The following is a 24,594-nucleotide window of genomic DNA, read 5'->3' on the forward strand; positions in this document are numbered from 1 at the left end:
GGCATTGATGCTGCCCTTATCCAAAGAGGTTTCTTGGCCCCATTGTCAGCAGCAGATCTGAATCTAAGGGCCATTTCACCAATGGGTCATTCTGACAGTACATTCTAGACCCTCACTTTCCTTCACCATCGCAACATAGTGAGATGTCACTTATGGGCGAAGAAGAGGTTGTGACACATTATAATCTTTCCGAGGATGAAAGGGTCATCCCTGACAAGCCCGTGGCCACAGGTCTGTTCCGTCATAACCTATTTAAAACCTTATTGTATAAGCCAAAATTGACAGCCACTATGGGGGCTCTTATTGGGCAACCTGAGGGATCTTTAGACCCTCAAGATCCCTCGGCTCTTCTTTTTACTGAGCCAGTCACAGAACAAGAGGCTGTTCCATTGCCCAAGCCCTTTGTTGACGTCATACAACAACAGTGGAATCAGCTCGGATCCGTCTCTGCCCCTAGTGGTATGGATAGGAAAATGTACACGGTGGAACAAGAACTTGAGTACCTCCTCAAACTTCCAACCGTTGCTGTTCCAATGGACAGCTTGGCCACATCTAACATCCTTCTTTCTGATTCAGCCAATCAGGTCTGAAAACTGAGGACTGAAGGGCTGAGCTTGCCACTCATAAGACCCACCAAGCAGCTGCCTGGACCATTCGTTCCACTACAGCGGTGTCCTTTTCTCTAGGACATCCCTAACCTGGCTTTGTCAAATGCAATCCCGGGCGTCTCCTAATGACACCCACTTGCATCAGGACATAAATAAGCTGATTGCTGCTGCAGAATATTCTGCAGATGCAGTGCTCAATTTGGCTAAATTGCTTCACGAGCCTTAGTGTCCAGTGTTACCTCCCGACGCCTCTTATGGTTGAGGCACTGCCAGGCCAACATGAAAACAAAATGGGAACTAGCAGCGGCTCCTGTTGTGACCCAGGTTCCTGGACCCGGACTCCTGGACTCGGATGATTCAGAAAGTGAGGGAGAAGACCTGGCCAGCCCTGCTTCTCTTGAGCCCTTTCCCTCCCTGGCACCCACTCAAAGGGAGGAGGAGGGGCCGGCAAAGCCTGATTCCCTGGAGCCTCCTTCTGATTTGGCAACGCCCCAAGAACAGTTTTGGAGTGATGCAAGATTACGCAGATGTGACCGGCGTGCGCAGCAGCGGAAGAGTTGGGACAAAGCCAAGTCATAATTGTCATGCAGTGACATCTGCAGAGACTATAAATAGGAGGCGGGACTTCCTGGTTTTTTGTCTTGGACAACGTAATGAATTTGCGCGGGCAATCTGTATCAGCGGAGGGAAGAATATATTCGTGAGTAATTCTGGCCTTATCTGTAATTTCCTTGTTATCTCCAGAAACTTGGCAGGCCCGTGGGTAGACGTAGCCAGGACATTTATATATATGTAGATAAATCAGAAAAGGAGGCCTCTGACTGACTCTTTGCTGGGAGTATTGGGGGAAGGGAAACAGAACAGCTCCATTCAGGGGAGGCTTTCTCTTCGGGGAAGCCCTAGACCCTGTCTTGGCTGAAGGCAAAGATAAGAGGAAGATTCTTCCCCATGTCTACAAGCGAGCAGACAGATGAACCGATTTTCCATACCGTAGGCAGTCCTTTCGAGCATCTGACATGAGGTTTCAGAGCATGGTTTACCAAAGATCCTTTCTACCAACCATGGACAGACCACAGGTTGGATATCCCTTTCGGGATTGCTCCAGACAGCCACAGACCAGACGTCTCTTTTGGGGAACTGGCTACTGACCTTACCGTCGGACCAAGTGACTGTCCCAACAAGAGCCTGATAGGCGGTTGCCTTGGCAGGTTTGCAAATTGCTGGTGACACACAACCACCGATGCCTGGGCATTGCAGACAATAACTCGGCCTTACCTAGAGTTCAGTTCCAAACCCCCTCAATGGTTTATCCAATGCTCAGTGTCACGGGACACCACCAAGAAGTCTCTGATGGAAGCTGAAATCCAGCATCTGCTGGCCATTCAGGCCATAGAACCAGTACCTCTTCATCATCAGGGATTCACCTTATATTCGATACTCTTTCTGCTGCAAAGGAAATAGGGCGGAAGCAGAGCCATCCTAGATCTGGAGAAGCTGAATGTACGCATCAAGTACAAATGCTTCAAAATGCAATCCCTGCACACCATTCTGGGTGGCATCAGACAGGGAGATCTCTTGACAGCAATAGATCTATGAGAGGCTTATCTGCATGTGCCCATCAGACTGTCTCACAGGAGATTCCTCAGGTTCTCCTATGTGTGACTACATTACCAATACAAAGCTCTGCCCTTCGGAATATCATCTGCCCCCAGAATATTCACAAAACTTCTGGACATGGTGGCTGCTCATTTGCGGACAAAACCCATACATTTACTATGTTATCTGGATGACATTTTGATCCTCTCCTCATCCCCTCAGCAGGTGAGTCTAGATCTCCAGATCACTGTTCAAACCCTCCAAGACCACAGGTTTACCTTGAATTGGGAGAAGAGTCATATGACACTTTCCACCAATCTGGTCCATCTGGGAGCAAGGATCGACACTTCTTTTTGCCGCTGGTGCACTAGAAGGGTGCTAGCCCCAGTATTGGTCACTGTTCCTCAGGTATTGGACTTCCTACAGAAAGGGTTAGAGACAGGATTATCGGTTCATACCGTCCATAAATAAGTAGCCACTTTGGCAACTATTCTCTCCTGCGAGGGAGCTTCAACCATCTCTCAACATCCGAGGGTTCACAGCTTTCTAAAAGAGGTTTCCAATCTGTGACCTCCACCTGTTCACAGATACCCTTCTTGGGACCTGTCTCTCATCTTACAGGCACTCACATCTTCTCCGTTCGAACCGTTGAATTCCGCCAATCTCAGTCTAAGGTCGCCTTTCTCATCACCATCACTTCTGCTCATAGAATCTTGGAACTGGCGCCTCTTTCAGTACAAAAAGATTTGTGTATTATGTATCCTGACAGAGTCATCCTCCACCTGGACTCGACATTCGTTCCAAAAATCAACTCCTGGTTCCATCGGGCCCAGGAGGTCATCTTACCAAATTTTTATCCAAATCCCAAACATCCCAGGAAACACCGGTGGCACACCTTAGATGTACGCAGAGCCCTGCACATTTACATCACCAGGATGGCAACGTTTTGGAAGACAGAGGCATTATTTGTCTCTTTCCAGCCCCAGTCTCTGGGCACGAAGGTGATTCCATCCACCATTGGTCGCTGGCTCAAGGCTTGTATTTCGCTGGCTTACAATCATCAGGCTTGACCTATTCCGGGCCACATTACGACCCATTCTACAAGAAGTGCAGCCACAACGGCGGCTTGGGCCACTCAAGCTTCTATACTAGAAATTTGCAGGGCAGCCACTTGGGCATCACCTTCTCCCTTCATCAGAAACTACAAACTCAACATGTTTGTCTCAGCAGAGGTGGCTTTTGGGAGTAGGGTCTTGCAGCAGGTTCTTCCAGTCAACAGGACCCTGGAGGTTTCTACTCCCCACCCTAGGGATGCTTAGCTTGAGCATATCCCATTGCTTGGACTCTCTAAGCAGCACACAGGAGAAGGAATGTTGTACTTACCTGAACGTTCTTTCTATGTGTGCTGCATGAGAGTCCAACCCCTCCCTAATTTTCTAACAGGGGTCCAGGGTTCGGGAGAGTATGTTGTTGTTGTTGTTTTTCCAGATCCAGACCATCGTTAACAAACTGGAGCTAAACAGGAAGGAGGAGGCATGACTAAACAAATTGCAGCTCGGTCTCTGGCCAATAAGACAAGGTACCCATTGCTTGAACTCTCACGCAGCGCACATAGAATGAACATTCAGGTAAGTACAATGTTCCTTCTCCAGCAGGATTACTCAGAGAAAGGCATTTTATTGCAGAATTCCTAGTCTGTAGTACTTATTCTGGAATAAAGTAGTAGTCCCTAGAAAACCTTGTGGGTATGTGCATGTTGACCTTCAAAGTCTGTACCAATTTATGGTGAGTAGACTGGATCCTGCAGTTTTCTTAACAAGATTTCCTGAACTGGCTTGCCTTTGCCTTCTTCCTAAGGCTGAGAATGTGATTGGCCCAAGGCTGTCCAGCCCAGGCAGGACCAGAACTTGAAATGCCTGGAAAAAGAGTTTTAATTGAATAACTTTCTTTTTATGGAAGTTATTTAATTGTGTTATCTCATTTTTATCTTATATAAGGTCCTTACAAATCATAAATCTGTGTAATTGGCTCACAAAAATCCTTATCTAGGAATTACATGAAATTAATTCAAGAAATTCATCCTATTTCATGAATCTCATTTAAAGCAGCATTAAATAAACTAGATATATATTTTTCTTGATTGCTGTAGTAGAGAGGTCCCATGGAAATCAAGAAAAAAAATGCTTGCCATGTTCCAGAGATAATTTTATCATCGGAGGAAAGTTCTATAGGATAGTAATTTTGTACTATTGCCTGTCTCATAGTTTGCCACAAGTTGCACAATAATTTCTAGTTCTGTGACATAGTAGTTCATAGCTGATAGATTATAAGTAGGGTGTCACATTTTTTCTAAAACTAATAGTTCTAACAAAATAAAGATCAGGCTGGATGGTGTGGAGTATGTGAATCAGGATAATAATGAAAAAAGGAATTAAAAATCCTGTCCTAGAATTATAGTTCAAACTTTAGAGCTCCTGGGAAAACTGGAACATCATTATATTTCCAGTAAATAATTTTTCTAATTCTGAGAATATATTTTTCAGTTAAAGATCATTTCATGTTGGAATCATTTTCGTTTCTGTTGTCATCCTGAAATTCTGGCTATTCTATGTTAGGTTTACAGGTTGTTGTGGGGCTTTTTTGCATCTTTCAAGGAAAAAGAGAAGGCATATTAGTGAATAATTGCATAGTGCAACTTTTACAGAATTTTATTTTTTTTAAAAAATCTTCAAAGAGGGTTAAAATAAATGTAGAATTCATTGCCCAATTGAATTCTTAGTAATTATTTTTTGCTGATTTTTCCCCCTGAATTGATCCACTAGTTTCTTTTGTAGAGAAAGTTAACCTAATCCCTTTTTCAGTATTTTCAGCAAACTTGAGGGATGCAAGCTACTTACTCCTTATCAACAAGGGATATTAAGCTTTAGAAGAAGGTTCTCAAGCCAAGATATTGTAAACAGCCTGAAATTGGGAGACAGATAAATTTGTTTAAAATATTTGTGAAATGGACAAAATCTCTACTGAGTGTAACAACTGCCATCTATTGATTATGTGACAAACTATTATAACATAAGAGACAATCACTTGGAGGAGAGCAGTGTTAGTCTGTGGGAGGAAAAACAGGACTCTAGTAGCTTCTGACTTAACAGTTTTATTAAGGCACATAAGCTTTCATGAGCTACAGCTCACTTCATCAGATGCATCGAGTGGCTACATTGATGCACGATTTAAATTGGGATGAGATGGAGGAAGGGAGGGTAAGACATGTTAGTTATGCAAGTTACCTGGGCGACAGATTAAAAGCATCTTATTTAATAATCTACTGTGTTAAAAACTGTGATTTTTAACACATTATAATTGTTAATTGATAAAGTAATCTTTCTCACATGTAGCTAACCTAGCTCTTCTTCCCCCCCCCCCACACACACACAATTCCTCCCCCATCTCTCCCCAATTTAAATCCTACATTAATCTACCCATACTGATAATCTTAAAGCTTATGCTGATAATCGGTTAATGCTGACCTCAAAAATCAGGTATGGATTCTCTCAAAAGTATATATTTGTCTCGGGCATTTTCTTGGCGTGGTTTCTAATGTCCATTGTTTCTGGGGTATCTGTAGAAGCATATATGTTTGTGAAGTTCAGCATTTTTATCCATTTTACTTTTAAAGCTGTTAAAACAGCTCTATCATTTTATTTTATTTAAATACATTTCTAAGGCCAACCACTTGCCAAACAATTCTGGGCAGCTTACAAAATTAAAAGCAATTAAAATCAATTATTACATTTTAAAAGGTAATAGTTCTAACAAAATAAAGATCAGGCTGGATGGTGTGGAGTATGTGAATCAGGATAATAATGAAAAAAGGAATTAAAAATCCTGTCCTAGAATTATAGTTCAAACTTTAGAGCTCCTGGGAAAACTGGAACATCATTATATTTCCAGTAAATAATTTTTCTAATTCTGAGAATATATTTTTCAGTTAAAGATCATTTCATGTTGGAATCATTTTCGTTTCTGTTGTCATCCTGAAATTCTGGCTATTCCATGTTAGGTTTACAGGTTGTTGTGGGGCTTTTTTGCATTTTTCAAGGAAAAAGAGAAGGCATATTAGTGAATAATTGCATAGTGCAACTTTTACAGAATTTTATTTTTTTTTTAAAATCTTCAAAGAGGGTTAAAATAAATGTAGAATTCATTGCCCAATTGAATTCTTAGTAATTATTTTTTGCTGATTTTTTTTCCTGAATTGATCCACTAGTTTCTTTTGTAGAGAAAGTTAACCTAATCCCTTTTTCAGTATTTTCAGCAAACTTGAGGGATGCAAGCTACTTACTCCTTATCAACAAGGGATATTAAGCTTTAGAAGAAGGTTCTCAAGCCAAGATATTGTAAACAGCCTGAAATTGGGAGACAGATAACTTTGTTTAAAATATTTGTGAAATGGACAAAATCTCTACTGAGTGTAACAACTGCCATCTATTGATTATGTGACAAACTATTATAACATAAGAGACAATCACTTGGAGGAGAGCAGTGTTAGTCTGTGGGAGGAAAAACAGGACTCTAGTAGCTTCTGACTTAACAGTTTTATTAAGGCACATAAGCTTTCATGAGCTACAGCTCACTTCATCAGATGCATCGAGTGGCTACATTGATGCACGATTTAAATTGGGATGAGATGGAGGAAGGGAGGGTAAGACATGTTAGTTATGCAAGTTACCTGGGCGACAGATTAAAAGCATCTTATTTAATAATCTACTGTGTTAAAAACTGTGACTTTTAACACATTATAATTGTTAATTGATAAAGTAATCTTTCTCACATGTAGCTAACCTAGCTCTTCTTCCCCCCCACACACAATTCCTCCCCCATCTCTCCCCAATTTAAATCCTACATTAATCTACCCATACTGATAATCTTAAAGCTTATGCTGATAATCGGTTAATGCTGACCTCAAAAATCAGGTATGGATTCTCTCAAAAGTATATATTTGTCTCGGGCATTTTCTTGGCGTGGTTTCTAATGTCCATTGTTTCTGGGGTATCTGTAGAAGCATATATGTTTGTGAAGTTCAGCATTTTTATCCATTTTACTTTTAAAGCTGTTAAAACAGCTCTATCATTTTATTTTATTTAAATACATTTCTAAGGCCAACCACTTGCCAAACAATTCTGGGCAGCTTACAAAATTAAAAGCAATTAAAATCAATTATTACATTTTAAAAGGTAACAGTGCTGAAAAGGAAAACCAATCGATCCCAAACACCCTGCATACTCAATGATTCACAAGGAGCCTGTAGGAAGAACCAGGTATTAATTGTCTTCCTAAAAGCCAGCAAATCTCTGGGAAAACATGAGTTTTATTCATCAGAATAGGGAAGATTATGCAGGTAGTCCTCGATTTAAGACCACAGTTGTGCCCAAAATTTGTTGCTAAGTGAAACATTTGTTAAGTGAAATTTTCCCCATTTTACACCTTTCTTGCAGATTCACTTAACATGATTGTTAAGTGAATCTGGCTTTCTCCCGCAGCGCACTGAGAAGAGACATGTCCAGTAAGACCAACATCCTTTTCCATTGACTTTGCTTGTCAGAAGCTTGCAAAAGGTGATTCACATGACCCCCATGTGATATTATTGTCAGAATTGCTAAATGTTGCCACAAGTCACAAGAGCTTTTTATCAGGTTCGCCTGATATGCCAGTTGCGTCCCTTTCTGGACCGGGTTTCCCTTTGCATGGTCACTCATGCTCTTGTTACATCCCGCTTGGACTACTGCAATGCTCTCTAAATGGGGCTCCCCCTGAAGGGCACCTGGAAGCTCCAACTGGTCCAGAATGCAGCTGCACGGGTGATAGAGGGAGCACCTCGCGGCTCCCATGTGACACCTCTCCTGCGCAGCCTGTACTGGCTCCCAGTGGTCTTCCAGGTCCAATTCAAGGTGTTGGTCACCACCTTTAAAGCTTTCCATGGCATAGGACCGGGTTATTTACGGGACCGCCTACTGCCACCAGTAGCCTCCCATCGACCTGTGCGCTCCCACAGAGAGGGCCTCCTCTGTGGGGGCTCCTGCCCTCTGGAATGAGCTGCCTCCGGGGCTTTGTCAATTCCCCGACCTCTGGACCTTTTGCCGCGAGCTGAAGACGCTTTTGTTTCAGCGCGCAGGGTTAGCTTAAATGTAGTTTTTAAATGGGGTTTTTAATTTTATTCCAATTTTTAGGCCATATATTGAATTAGTTTTTTATATTGTTTTTAACCTGTTTTATATGTATTTTTTGTATTTTTATTGGCTGAGTCCTTCAGGAGAAGGGTGGTATACAAATCGAATAAATAAATAAATAAATAAATAAATAAACAAGTCAAATTCAATATGTGAAAAATCTTGTGTACTTTCCATTTACAAGGCCTTAGCCACATAATTTTGTGTCAGATAAAAAACTGGATGAATTTTACAGTACAACCCAGAGAGGTAAAATATGTGGCATCATAAAGTGTTTCTCATTCAAAATAGTTGGTACTATAGATGATATGACCTGTACTGTCACTTCTCGTTAAATAGTAAAAAGGTTTTCGATATTTAAAGGAGATCGGGAAAGATGTGCAAACCTGAAGAAAAATCTTCACACTTTCTTAAGGTGTACAGAAGAAGCAAGAAAGAAACAAAATAAAGGAAAAAGAATGTGGACTGCTGTTTTTGAGCAAGGCACACAACACATTCAATAGTCAGATGAAACTTTAGATGAAAAGAATAAAGGATAAACAAATGAGGGAGGAAGATATGAAGAAAAAGCAAGTAGCGAAGATTAATGCCATGTGCATTTTATCTGGTTTTACTAGAATATACCGTACTTTTCGGAGTATAAGACACATTTTTTTCCACCTTAAAAGAGGGTGGAAATATTGGTGCATCTTATATACCAAATACAGCCATTTTTGGCCTCCCAAAACCCCACCCCGTGCATCCTGTTTTTGCCAAAAACAGGCTCGTTTTTTGCAATAATGGGACGCGCAGAGGGTTTGGGAGGCATGCAGAGTGCTCCTGGGGGCCGGGGAGAGCAAAAACTTTTTTTTCTTGTTTACCTCTTCGAAATCTTGGTGCATTTTATACTCTGGTGTGTCTTATAGTCTGAAAAATACGGTATATTGATAAGAATTCACAAAAATCCATTGGAGTATACATTAACAAAAACTGATATAGTGGTTAAGGTGTTGCCATAGAAACCAATAAATTATTTATTTATTTATTTATTTATTATTTAAATTTTTATACCGCCCTTCTCCCAAAGGACTCAGGGCGGTTCACAGCCAGATAAAAATACACAATAATATTACAATATAAATACAATTAAAATACAATTAAAAAAACTTATTCAATTGGCCGAGATTAAAAAATTTAGGATAAATAATAAAAAACCCATTAAAAAACCCATAAATTTAAAAACTAATCCAGTCCTGCGCAGATGAATAAGTAAGTTTTAAGCTCGCGACGAAAGGTTCGGAGGTCCGGAAGTTGACGGAGTCCTGGGGGGAGTTCGTTCCAGAGGGCGGGAGCCCCCACAGAGAAGGCCCTTCCCCTGGGCGTCGCCAGACGACACTGTCGCGCCGATGGCACCCTGAGGAGTCCCTCTCTGTGAGAGCGCACGGGTCGGTGAGAGGTATTCGGTAGCAGTAGGCGGTCCCGTAAATAGCCCGGCCCTATGCCATGGAGCTTATTATGAGTTCTAATCTTGTTTTAGGCATGAAAAACCGGCTGGGTGACTTTAGGCCAGTCTTTTTCAGCCCAAATCACTTTGCAGGGTGTTGTGGAGAAAATAGGAGGAAGGAGTATTCACTGCCTTGCGTTATATATGAAAAAAAGCAGGATAGAAGTCTAAACAAATTATTTATATTTGTCATACATGTGAGGTTGATTTATCAAAACACAAATTCTTCCTATGGGGTATCCATTTAGTAGAAATCTGTATTTATAGTTGTTTAATTTTAGCTTCCATTAAAATATTAATATTGATAAATTATCATTTCATAATAGAAATATATTTTTGTTAGATAAATCCCTTTACATTAAGCTCAAAATGAATGGTCAGAATTAATTTTGTCCCCAACACAAGTTCTAAATCGAAATCAATTGTAGTTTCCAAGAATAGATCTATGGAATGAAGCAGGACATAAATGGGAGTTAAAAATGTGTAATATCTACCTTTTGGTGATGTTTGTACATTAAACCAGTGTATATGTAATTGAAATAAACTCCATTAAGTTTTATGGATTGTTCCAGTATACCGTATATACTCGAGTATAAGCCGAGTTTTTCAGCACGTTTTTTGTGCTGAAAAACGTCCCCTCGGCTTATACTCGGGTCTATACGGCTTATACTCGAGTTTTTTTTTTAAGCCCTCGGCTTATACTCGAGTATATACGGCTTATACCGAGGTTGTTTTTTTTCTTTTTCACATTCAAAACTCCATAGTAATATTTATATCTAAACTTACTGTTAATTACAAAAAATTAGACATATGTTCATATAGCTTCTTTGTGACTTGAGCTGTGTAATGGTGTCACTGCTGAACCATAGTGTTAAACTTTCCATTTATGCATTATAATGTAAGGTTTTTTTAATGAGTTTCATTCCATTATGAAGGCCCAAGTCCGCAGTTTTTTTAAAAAAAGGTCTGGTATTAAAAGATTAAACCTTTAGCTTAGAAGACTTACTTTCACTATTAACTTACTTTCACTATTATCTTGACTTTATTGGTTAGAGTTTATCATAGCAGTGTTTGTGGCAGTGTTTGCATTTTGAATCAACTGTATCATTTGGTTCATAATAATATTTATATTATTTTTATTATATTGCTTGCATATAAAACTGAACAGTGCTCTTAGATTAATTGATAGTGTTTTATTTTAAATCCAGAGGGTATTTTTGAAATAGCTCACAAACGTTTTATTCAATGCAGCCATATAATCAATTGAAAACCAATTTTTTGATGGCTTTATAAGAAGAAATTGCAAAAATATTACAAATTTCTTTAAATAACTCTTTACATATGTCCTCGATTTACTACCACAACTGAGGCCAGATTTTTTGTTGCTAAATTGAGACAGTTGTTAAGTGAGTTTTGCCCCATTTTGCAACCTTCCTTGCACCAGTTGAAAACAGCCATATATGCAGTCGGGTTGCCAAGTGTCCAGAGTTTGGTCACATGACTGTGGTGGGAGTCTGACTGTTGGAACTTCAAATCCTGGTCATAAGTCCCCTTTTTTGGGGTCAGGCATAATAACTGATTGCTAAGTGATAACTTTGGTAACTTCAGTCACTAAGTCTTCATAAACCAAGGAATACCTGTACTTGTCAGCATTCTAAAGAAGTTGAATGCCAAGGTTGACAAATGAATTTTCTCACATGTAATCAATGCAAACGTATTTCAGTTATTATTGGTATACAGCTCACCCAAACAGTGCCTTTGATCTCCTTTTCCCAAAAGTTATTTCACTAACGGCCATAGTTAGTTTAGACACTAATTAATGTTTTTGGAAGGTTAGGTGCCATTATCATTTCATAATAGAAATATATTTTTGTTAGATAAATCCCTTTACATTAAGCTCAAAATGAATGGTCAGAATTAATTTTGTCCCCAACACAAGTTCTAAATCGAAATCAATTGTAGTTTCCAAGGATAGATCTATGGAATGAAGCAGGACATAAATGGGAGTTAAAAATGTGTAATATCTACCTTTTGGTGATGTTTGTACATTAAACCAGTGTATATGTAATTGAAATAAACTCCATTAAGTTTTATGGATTGTTCCAGTATATCTTTTTAATTTCAGTTATACTGCGTGCAAATAGGCTTCAAAACTCCATAGTAATATTTATATCTAAACTTACTGTTAATTACAAAAAATTAGACATATGTTCATATAGCTTCTTTGTGACTTGAGCTGTGTAATGGTGTCACTGCTGAACCATAGTGTTAAACTTTCCATTTATGCATTATAATGTAAGGTTTTTTTAATGAGTTTCATTCCATTATGAAGGCCCAAGTCCGCAGTTTTTTTAAAAAAAGGTCTGGTATTAAAAGATTAAACCTTTAGCTTAGAAGACTTACTTTCACTATTAACTTACTTTCACTATTATCTTGACTTTATTGGTTAGAGTTTATCATAGCAGTGTTTGTGGCAGTGTTTGCATTTTGAACCAACTGTATCATTTGGCTCATAATAATATTTATATTATTTTTATTATATTGCTTGCATATAAAACTGAACAGTGCTCTTAGATTAATTGATAGTGTTTTATTTTAAATCCAGAGGGTATTTTTGAAATAGCTCACAAACGTTTTATTCAATGCAGCCATATAATCAATTGAAAACCAACTTTTTGATGGCTTTATAAGAAGAAATTGCAAAAATATTACAAATTTCTTTAAATAACTCCTTACATATGTCCTCGATTTACTACCACAACTGAGGCCAGATTTTTTGTTGCTAAATTGAGACAGTTGTTAAGTGAGTTTTGCCCCATTTTGCAACCTTCCTTGCACCAGTTGAAAACAGCCATATATGCAGTCGGGTTGCCAAGTGTCCAGAGTTTGGTCACATGACTGTGGTGGGAGTCTGACTGTTGGAACTTCAAATCCTGGTCATAAGTCCCCTTTTTTGGGGTCAGGCATAATAACTGATTGCTAAGTGATAACTTTGGTAACTTCAGTCACTAAGTCTTCATAAACCAAGGAATACCTGTACTTGTCAGCATTCTAAAGAAGTTGAATGCCAAGGTTGACAAATGAATTTTCTCACGTGTAATCAATGCAAACGTATTTCAGTTATTATTGGTATACAGCTCACCCAAACAGTGCCTTTGATCTCCTCTTCCCAAAAGTTATTTCACTAACGGCCATAGTTAGTTTAGACACTAATTAATGTTTTTGGAAGGTTAGGTGCCATTATCATTTCTTATTTTTCTTCATGGAAGTTTCTGTGGTTCTTTTCTGTCTCTTTTCTATTTAGAACCAGGGTGTCAAACTCAATTTCATTGAGGATCTCATCAGGGTTGTGTTTGATCTCAGGGGCTGGGGTGGGAATGGCCAGTGTGGTCATGGCCAGCTCGACATCACTCATGTCGGGAGCACCTGTGGTGGCCTGAGCACTCTGCCAAGCTCCTTTTTTGACTGTAATGGCCTCTTGCAACCCTCTGCCAGCGAAAACAGAGCTCAGGAGGGCTGTGTGTGGTCATCACAAGCTCTGTTTTCTCTGAGGTACTGCAGGCCGGTCCTTCGCTGTTTCCAGGGTGGCTCCACGGGCCAGATCTAAGCACCCCATGGGCCTTGAGTTTGACACCCCTGATTTAGAATGATACTCCAGGGATACTTCAGTATTTCAAGGAGGTGTACAAAGCATCTTGATCACACATATTCAGAGTATATATTACTACAATATCTAAATATTGTAGAAACTAAATATACTTAGTTTCTGCCATTGCTTCTGTTGTGCTTTCTGCCTCCCACTGACCCATAACAAAATAAAGATGGAATTGAATTAGCATTTGCCTTATTGATAGTTTGATCGTGGGGAGAATTTAGAATATATTGGGAGGAGTGTTTCATCCCCATTGCTAATGTAATGACAATATTGGACAGGTTTTTTGGGTTCTGATCCAACTCTCATACTATATCACACTTTTGGTAGCTGCTTAAACTGGTGGCTCAGCAGACTAAGTCTGTCTGTTATTAACACAGCTGCTTGCAATTACTGCAGGTTCTAGTCCCACCAGGCCCAAGGTTGACTCAGCCTTCCATCCTTTATAAGGTAGGTAAAATGAGGACCCAGATTGTTGGGGGCAATAAAAGTTGACTTTGTATATAATATACAAATGGCTGAAGACTATTGCTTGACATAGTGTAAGCCGCCCTGAGTCTTCAGAGAAGGACGGGATATAAATTCAAATTAAAAAAAACAAAAAAAAATTCCCAAGCAGAAGGGTCATCAAGCCCTCTTTAGCAAGCTATACGCGCAATTGATAAGAATTCTGTCATATGATCTAATGTTTTTCAGAACCAATATATCTGTACATACATTTGGGCAGAAACCTTTTGAGTCTTTTTCACAATCTTATGATGCAAAGAAGTAGGAGTCTGCCGATTACGTAACGATTGCTGATTCCCTATCAGTTTTAGAAGCAACTTTTAAAAATTACCTAGTTTGCTACATATGTCATTTTGTCAAGCTACCTATACATTTTTCTTCTTGGCTGTTGGCTCATTTTGTATAAATTTATTTGTTTATCATAGAATCCTTTGACTTGGGAAGGAAGGACAGATGCTGCCCTAAATCTGTGGGATTAAATTCTCAGCAACAAAGCAGATTAGGGTATTATACCATCAGCTTCAAGGAGAAAAACTGCTGGCCTTTGAGCCCAGGCTTTTCCACAGAAAGGACTCTTTAGTGAAGTTTATCATCAAAATTTAGAGTTGAAAGGTATCTGGGAAGTTTTCTCAGCAAATCTGTTTAACCCTTTCTTCCACTTCCCCTCTTGTAACAGCATCATCCCTGTCAGATAATTGTCTAGCTCCTGTTTCTTTGTTTTGTTTTGTTCTGTTTTCAGTAAAATCTCATTATTTCAGAAGGCAGCCTTAATCCACACCTCCCACCTTTTAATTAAGCTTTGTAGCCCAGATTCTATCTATGTTTTTATTTGTTATACAAATTTATATGGCTGCCCAACTCACAGGTGACTCCAGGTGGCTTACAACATTAAAAATCTACTACATAAATCCCCACCTCTTCCCAATGCTTCTTTGTGACGTTGGTGCATCCATAAAAAAATAATAATGACAATCTTCAATTTAGTTTAGCTTTGTTGTTTATATCTGCAGTTTTCTTGGTAGTCTTAGGGAAGTGATTTGCCCCTTTCATCTGCAATGTTTCTACACCTTGCCAGACTAGCAATAGCTTTGGAATTCCCAGCTGAGCCTCCATCCAAATGCGAGTTAGGGTTGAGCCTGTTAATAGATTCCAAAATTGGCTATCTGCTGCCTTTTTTGAGGGCAAAAGAATGACATAACAAAATTAATTTCTTTGGGGTAAATCTGGATTTGGCCCATAACAGTTAGATGCAAATTAAAGGGTTGTCCCAAAGGTGCTTTTTTTTTCAGTTGCTTTTTGAAAAAAAGCACCTTTGGGACAACCATGACCTGGATGACTGACAATCTCCATAGAAACTAAAGGGTTAATGTCATATTATTTTGTAGCATTTTACTATGCTGTTATGTAGAATTTACACAATAATTGTTGTATAAGTACAACCATAATTGAACCAAGAATTACGGTCATAAGTCATGGCAGTTTTTATGCGGGTTAACATGTGATTGCACCTGATTTTATGACCTTTTTTGCAGTTGCAAAGCAAACATTGTGATTGTTAAATAAATGCCACAGTCATTAAGCAAATCCATTGTATCCGATGGCCACTTTTTGTCAGAAATCAGAAGCAGACACTAGTTTCTGGCAAAAAAAGCATCATATAACATGGTCACATTACTGTGTGACATGGAAAACATCTGTAAATGCAAGCTGGCTGCACAGCTCCCAAAATATGATCACATGACTGTAAAAGGGGGTGGCCATCAGAACTGGCTTGTAAATAGCTCTGGGGAGATTCCTCAAAACTTTGAATAGTTGCTAAGCAATCAGTTGAAAGTCCAGGACTACCTGTATTGATAAATACATATTCTGAGCAAAGGGAGCAAGTGGATCAATAGTTTCAAACTGATAAATATGATTTCTTACTGATTGCCAGTCCATCATCCATTGCTTATAAAAAGTCAGTTGAAATAGTTGCATGTTTTTAATTTTCTTTATTGTCCCCTGCAGTTCTACAGTTGGAAATATTTTATGTAATCCCCCCCCCCCCAAGCCTGTTAGAAGAATCTGGAAGAATTTATTCTACCAGAGGAAACTGAGGGGATATTATAATATGATTTCTATTGGTATAATTTCTGTTTGATGAACAGAACTAGCAATATGGCAGTATAGTATTGTTTGGTATGATTTATTTAGAAAAAAATACGGTATAGTGAAAGAGCAGCATAAAAGGGAAGTTAGGGAATTTAGAGCAGCATAAATGAACTACCAGTTAAATATTGTCATATATTTTAAGTGGCAATAGAAGCTACAAAATATTCTAAGCAATGAAAGAAACTTTTTAAAAGTGCAGTATCATTGCTGAAATATTACCTACCATATTGTAGAAAATTAATAAAAGAGAAGCCAGTTTAAATTTGTAGGAAAGAACATGCTAATATTAGCATAGACCTAGAGATAGTTCAGTCAGTCAGTCATTTATTATAAATGTCCTAACTCTCTTAAATCATTCAGATTCACTTGGAGCTGGATGCCAGCTAAACTAGTCCTATGGCGATACCTCAGTGTAATATTATCGAGATGAGTTTGAAAATGTTGATTCTGAAAAAGTGAACATGTGATAACAGTTCTGCCACCTATAGTTTAGATCTTGGTGTTTGTAGTTGGTGAAAGTGAGGTATTGGGTCATACCAGGGTTTGATGCATTTTGGGTGGGGGGTGGCTACCTCCAACCCTGAAAGTAGCAATAGTATACTTCTTCCTTTAAAAAAGCCATAGCTTAGCCCAGCAACGTTACAGAATTATTATTCAATCTCAAATATTTTATTTTTAGGGAAGGTTGTTTAGAAGATGGTACATTTTGAACCAGTTTGTAGCATCTGACTAGTTTTCAGAGTCAACCCCATGTAAAGCATATTCAACTATGAGATGTTTAATTGTTAAAACTACTGGTATATTAAGGTGTAACCCCAGTGAAATCGTTAGATGTATTCATAGTGCAGGGAGGTCTATATGTATTCATTTTTCTCTACAGGTGGTTATGGTAGAAAAACTGAGAATCCCTGGTTTGGAGTCTGAAACGGAGATTTGACAAAAAGAGTGTGCACCGGTTCAAAGAGAATAGGCAAGATTCTGAATATGGCAGTTTTACAATAAACAAAAGGCCTTTAGCAAGATCAAGAATCAGACATGGTTGCTATATCAGTTAAGACCTTATCTAGGCATGATAGGCATTATTTATGATCATTCCCATCTTGTGTCACTTCTTATTTGGAATACTATAATGGAGCTACATTTGAAGATCACACAAAAACTTCAGATGGTCCAGAATACGGTAGCACAATAACAACAGCTACCGCTAAGCATCCTCATGTAATATCTTTGCTTTAGGAGTTGTGCTGGTTACCAGTTAGTTTAAGATAAAATTCAAGATGCTGCCTAGCATATATACCATAAAGCCCTACATAGCTTGGGGCCTGAATATTTTTGGGATCTCCAGTTCCCACTGGTTTCTTCTCATTCATAAGATCAGGAGGAATAGGCTGTAATCAGAACCCTTCTTTCAGTTAATGTGATTTGTAGGAATCCTGGGGATGAGCCTTCCCAGACATCCCTCCTCCCCCTTTGGAACAGCTTCCAATGTGAGATTAGGATAGGTTTGACTTGTTAATATTCTAAAAAGCTATCAAGACAATGTGTATCTGTTGTAAAGGGGCCAACAGCATGTTAGGTTTTAATAAGAAATTGTATAGTAAAAAGTGATGCCAATATCTTAATGGCCTTATGTACAGTAAATCATTGATCCAACTGCATCTGGAATAATGTATGCAGATCTGATTGCAGTATTTCAGAAAAAGATGTAGTAAAGCTAGGGCATGTTCAGAGGAAGACAACTAAAATAAACAAAGGGCTAAAGCGGCTTCCTTATGAGGAAAGGTTGTGATACTTGGGGCTTTTTAGTCTAGAAAGGGAAACAAGAAGGAACGTAATTGATATGTGCAAAATTATGCAAAGTGTGGATAAAATAGACAAGGAGAAACTTTTCCCTTTCCTAAAATACTAGAAATAAGGAACATTTAATACTGGAAGAATCAGGATAGACAAAGGGATTTTTTTTAAACATCATGTATAATTAAACTTTGGAATTTGCTTCCACAAGATATGCTGGGTACCAGCTTGACTAGCTTCAAGAAAAGATTGGATCAATTCACAGATATCACAGGAATCAGTGGCTGCTTGATGGTGGTGTGGCTGCCTCTGAAGGCCATCTTCTGGGAAACTAGCAAGCTTCCTTGTGCAGTTGGTTTGCTATTGTGAGAACAGACTTGTGGACTAAATGGGCCAGAGGTTTGATCCAACAGAGCCCTGCTTGTGTCATGTTCTTAAGACCTGGATGTTCCAAAGGGGTTGTGGTGACGACTTGTGAGGAATGGAGGCCTTCTGCTGTAGCATGTGTGATGATTGTTTATCCTTTCAGTGCAAAATTTATTATAATTGATTGTTTTCATTTCTTTCATTATTTTAATATACAATATTGTTTTTCATTCCTCTTAACTGGGAAAAAAAATTAAGTTACCCTCAGTCTCCAAGTGCTATCTCAGTGCTACCAAATTAGTAAATACACAGACTTGTCTCCTCTATCCTTAAAATCTTATTGTCTCTATAACAACTTCAAGAACAGAAGTGTGTGGCATTTAATCCTTGTGCACTTCCAGGTTGACTTTGGATCTGTCCATGTCTTTTTTTGTTTTGGTGCTATACTAGTTTTCTAAAACCAAACAAAATTAGATTTTCTTTTCAATACTGGTGCCGCTAAGCTATTTTTAAATGGACTTTGGTCTTGTTTCATCATACCTTCCAGTTCCTGAGCACAAGTAAGCTCTTATTCAGTGCCTACTGCAAGCTAACTGTCCTAGCAAAGGACTTCAAAAAAAAACCTTACTAATGAAACTTGATTTTCTTGCTTATATAAGTAGTGTTGTAATCCTATCACATTTCTTCTAGTCTGTTCCACAATTTACAAATTCAGTTGTTCAGCATGATATTGTTCAGCATACAGACATTTCCTTCACTTAGTCTCTAGGCTCAAGTAAGCAAACTGATACTCTTTGCCCACTTCCAAGGCCTTATACTGCAGCCTATAACTATGTTTACAACTATTGTGAAAAGCTGCAAAAATGGTGCCATGCATTCTTTCAGCAGCATTGCTAGCAGACTTTTATTAAAAGTAAAAGGAATGTTATCTTCACCACAGAATGGTTTCCTCATTACAGTTGCTTTTTCTTTTTACAAATGGTCAGACAGATACTTTACAACACAGATTGAAAAACTGAAGCAGAGCACAATAAGCGATTTAGTGTTTTTATGCATGATGGAGTAATGTTTCTTACTTAGTAGCTGTGGCTGCCAGCTCAGAGAGAGATGCTATTTGAGACCCATCTTATTGGTCAGCTAGAAAGAAAACTGGCTCATTGGCTGTTCCCTAACCGTTTCAGTTTCAAGAACAACAGAATTGAAACAATTGAAGGTCAGCTTCAGACTGGTTTGTGTGGGATTTGGTGTGGAAATAAAGAGGAAATTGTGCTGTGTGAAAATGCTGTCATGGAAAAAGACAACATTTAAGATGATAAAAAGAACCTGAAAATAAAGTGGAGGGCAATACAGCTACATGAGAATTGTTCTTGTGTGCTTCCAGGGATGCACACTTACCAAGATTCTTACTGTCATGTCTGGATATTTCTAAAATTTCTAGAGACTTTTATAAGGCAGCACCAAAGAGCACATTGAAAGAAGTGGTACAACTTCTAACTAAGATACATGTTGATTGACCAGGCCTGATCTTCCTAGATATATGCAACTAGCATATATCAAAATATGCTGCATAAAACTTTTCCTGATCATAGCTACCTGGAAATCCAGGATTTCACACAATTTTGTTTCAAGGGAAAGCTGTTTCATCTAAAATAAGATAAATCCTTATCCCCAGATGGGGCTTCTCCTAATCAGAGACGTTTGTTTCTTGTTTTGATTAAATTTTAATTTGCTGACTTTCATCTAACCCTTTATATGGTGAAACATCAATTCAGAAAGTAACTATTTCACAGATCTATGAGTTTTCCTCAATTGATTTAAATATTAAAAAGAAAAAGCTTTGGAGGATGAATTTATACTAAATCTTACGTCATTAGCATAATGAAGCTCCTGGAAAAACTATAGAATCATTGAGAAATATAGATGACTATCTTATTCCTGAGTGGATTAGGACAACTTTCCGATTCCTGTATAGACAGGCAACTGAAAGTTATCTCCATCTCCAAACAAAACTAAAAATTGCATTGAAATAATCAATTCTATTCAAGGCCTCTCATTCATAACATAAGAAATTCTGGATCCAGAGAAATATTTCTTTCCATTCTGGTATAACATTTCATCCCATAGTCACTGTTACTGCCATCTAAGCTATATTGGTCACTGGAACGTATGGGTTCTCAAACTTTTCAGCTAACCATCCCTTCATGAAGTTTCAGATTGTTCATCAACTCCCAAACAATTATATGAAAATAATAAATACTACTTTAATAGTACTATGATAATGACAACTCAAAGCCACTGTCCCTGGCAGCTGATCATCTAACCCTGAGTAACACTATATTGCCATTAGTCATCTCACCTTCAGGATGAGAGACTAGCTTGGAGTTCTACAGAAAACCCAATAGATTAATTAACCCCAATCAACCTTGCATCATTTATTGATCACATATTGATCCCCAGATATTTACTGCCCTCCCATTTGACCCTCAGACATTTAGCAACCCTTTGAATAGTCCTATCAACCTTTGGGAGACCCTGCTGTAAGATCATACACCATTCCTGTAATTATTAAATTAAATTGGTGCCTTTAAAGACATATTTACCATCTCTTACTAATTATCGAACATGCCTACTATCTCTTGATAATTATCCAACATATGAGAATATTAGTGACATTTCTCTTATGATCCAGGGCAGCTTGATCCTTCCTCTCCAGTTGTTCCACCATAATGTTTTTACTATTACTTTGTAACCTGAGACAATCCTAAAAGGCTCTCAGTGGGTCACAGGTGTTTTGCAATTACAAATGAAACACCCACTCTGAGTTTAAAATACAAAGACATAAATTAATAAAGCACAAGCAACCCCCAGCAGTCAATCTGTAGATTTCAGCCAAGACAACATCACAATCCAGATACCCTCCAGAAGAGAACTGTTGTAACATGCTTCTAGATAGTTAAAATGGGAATTAACCTGATTTCCACTGAAAATTAATTTGAAAGGACCAGCTCTACAATCAAGGAGTACCTCCAGGCCGTACCACTGAAGCCAAACCCCAGTAGACGTTCACTAGTTTATATGAAGGGTAATAAAATAGCTATTGAGTTCACCAGGTTGCCTGAAAATATCTTTGACTCTTTGCTAGGGTTGATCAGGTTGTTTTTAATATTATTGTTTGCTGTCTTATAACAAGGCAGCATTTTAAAACATGGTACTTCTCTTGGCCTATTATCTCAGTTTTTCTTCATCTGATGCAAAGATGTAAAGTAATTACAATTTTATTATATGGGCTTGAGAACAAGACTGGTTTATAGAATTAGCTGCAGAACTATTTTGAGGTATAATTCCTGTAATTTTCTAGGCTAATCACTTAAAGTTTATCCTGTCTTGTCCATGTTCTGTGGTGAAGTTCTGAGCCAAAAGTGGTCTATTCCGTGTTATGATGCCACTGATTAAATGTATTTAAGTCTTTGTTGTGATTTGTTCATCCTTGCTTGATATTTTGTACTCATTATCATATTCTTACTTTGGACCAGTTAAATTAGAATAATAACCTGCAGATCCTTATTTTGTTTTTTTTTTATTGTTAAACCCAATTTATTATGCACTAGAAGGCTTGAAAAATTATACCCTTTTCATCCTTTCACTATAGAAGATAGTAGTTATGTGCAACCATTCAGTGTTGAATCATTTGTATCTTAGCTTCAAAAGCAGGTAGGTAGGTATTCTTTATATTCAGTTATGAGAGAAGCAATGTTGAACTTAATTATTAATGATAAATCTGAAGTCATTGCCCATGATAAAATTTCATTCTTCATTATATCTACATTCAGGTAGCTTGGACCCTAAGGCTATTCCCATATTTCATTAAAGCATAGAGAGCTTTTTTCTGTTCCATTAAAAATTAAAATGAGTTAGCTCTAATATAGTTTTATCTCTGTTCCATTAATATCTTCAGTACATTAGTAAACATTTAAGGATTATCTAGCTTGATTCTAAGTGGGCTTTTGCTGTACTTCTCTTCCAGTCATTAGCATTATATTTAGTTCATCATTCTTGTTCTCCCTATCCATCTAGTCAGACTAGCTTGTCTTGTTTTCCTTTCTTGCTTAAAGCCAGTTGCAGTTGCTTTTAGAAAGTTCAAGACATCCAGCCTTATAGACAGAGTATTTTGACTAGGTACCCAACTGCTATTCTTTACATTAAAAAAGTCAGTAGTTCTTACAGTGTCACAGAACTGAGTAAATTGAGGAAGAGGAAAATACAGGTAGTCCTCACTTAACAACCATTCATTCTGCAATCATTCAAAGTTACAATGGTGCTGAACAAATAGTAGTTTCAACCAGTCCTTGATGTTAAAGACGTTTCAGGGCCTTGTGATAAAAATGTGGGTGCTTGCCCTCCCCCCCCCACCGCATTTAGAGCTCCATCATCTGCTTCAACTCCCCTCCCACCAGCCTATCTTTCTCCCCATCTCTGCCTTTTTAGCTGCCCTGCATTCCACTGCGATCCACCCCTACTGCCCAGCTTGACTGGAGAAGGAAAATATGTGCTAAAGTTAATCTTATCGATCCATTAAGAATTCAGAAATATGTTATGGTACATTAACATAACACAGATTAAAGAAGAAATTGAAAAGAGACAAAGAAAAAATAAAAAATGATGAATAACTTTTCTAAAGATTGATTTACGCTTCTGTTCCTTCAATAATACCCTTATTGTTTAGAGCTCAATCCATCCCATCCAAGGTGCACATTCCTCTGTAGAAACTTATTGTCAATGATGGCATGTAATTGCATTTAATAAAAAAAATAAAAATACATATTCCCTCTTGAGCTGAATGTAACATCAGCATTATTAAGGAGCTTTTCTGTCAATTGGAATAGAGAATTATTTCATTCTGTTATGCTCATCTCTGAATGAATATTAAGCTTAGCAATCTGGATATAAAGAACTATCTCAGTAGGTAATGTATTTCTGCATGAGATCTTCTCATGACTAAGGAATCTGAATCTGTAAGTAGAAAATTGTTACTTTATAGTATTATGAAATATTATGAAAAGATACAGATAGGAGGTTTTTAATACTAAGAAGAGAACATTTATAGCTCAGGGTTGAACTGAGGAGTCCTTGGTGTTCTCTATGCTTGGTTGTTTCTTTGCAGACATTTTGTTACCTAGGCAAGCAACATCTTCAATGCTAAAAGTGTCTGTTGTTTACTGTTTGATTGTTTGTCTGAGTTGGTAGTCCCTTGATTGGGGAATTGGTTACCTCTTGACTGTTGGTTTGCTATTAATTTTGTATTAATCCCTGCTTATTGAGTGTTGCTGATGAGGTGTTTTTGATCCTTTGTTTCCTTTGTAGCTTTTTGAGTGTCATTTTTGATTGATATGTAAATGTTGCTTATCTCTATGTGCCTGCTGTGCCTCTCAGTAAGAGGTATCCAGGAATTCTCTAGCATTGGTGGGGGGGGGTGGGGGGGGGGCTAGCTTGGTCTAGGATGCTCATAGTTTTCCAGTTGAAACTATTCTTAATGTGTTGTGCAATTAAAGAATTTTCATCATGTCTTCTGACTACTAGCTGGTGTGCATGGATACAGTCTGCTAGTCTTCTGTCTGTCTGTCCTACATAGTGGCTGTATTACAGTCCTTACACTGTAGATTGTAGATGATTCCTGTTCTTCTGGCTACAGGGTCTTTTGATTTACTTAAAATATTTTGGAGGGCTTTAATTGGTTGGTGTGTTACTATGATGCCATGTGGTTGCAATAGTGTGTTGGTTGTTTCTCATGTGTTTTTGATATATAGCAGTGCTATCTTTTTCATAGCTTGTGTTGGTTATGCTATAGAGGGTTGAATGGTAGGCACTTTTTGGTAAATTTACATGGGATCCATTTTGTTGCAAGATGTTGTATAAGGGTTCTGTTTCCTTTTCCTGATGTCCAGGCTTGCTGCAGTATGTTTGTATTAATCTAAATAGTGTTCTTACACAGCTTCTCTTAGGGGAGAAGAGATTATTCTACATAGTGGATGTAATATATACACCAGTAATGCATGTTGAAGGAGTATCACCTTGAAATTGTCTACTCTGTGTACTGTAGGTCTACTCTAAATTTGAAGGTACACTTGTGAGTTAGGTTATCCACAAATTGTCCAATGAGGTTGAACTCAAGTAATTCATTTCTGTTTCAGATTAGATGTTACGTATTTAGGTAAT

The 24,594-nt window shown here is 38.1% G+C and overlaps 1 protein-coding gene across 4 annotated transcripts in view; it reads left to right on the top strand.

Moving 5' to 3' along the window:
- Nucleotides 1-24,594, top strand: part of ZDHHC5 (zinc finger DHHC-type palmitoyltransferase 5) — a 66,028-nt gene that overhangs the window by 23,813 nt on the left and 17,621 nt on the right. The window lies entirely within an intron of this gene.

Source organism: Ahaetulla prasina, chromosome 1 (assembly GCF_028640845.1).
Source record: "Ahaetulla prasina isolate Xishuangbanna chromosome 1, ASM2864084v1, whole genome shotgun sequence".
Lineage (NCBI taxonomy): Eukaryota > Metazoa > Chordata > Lepidosauria > Squamata > Colubridae > Ahaetulla > Ahaetulla prasina.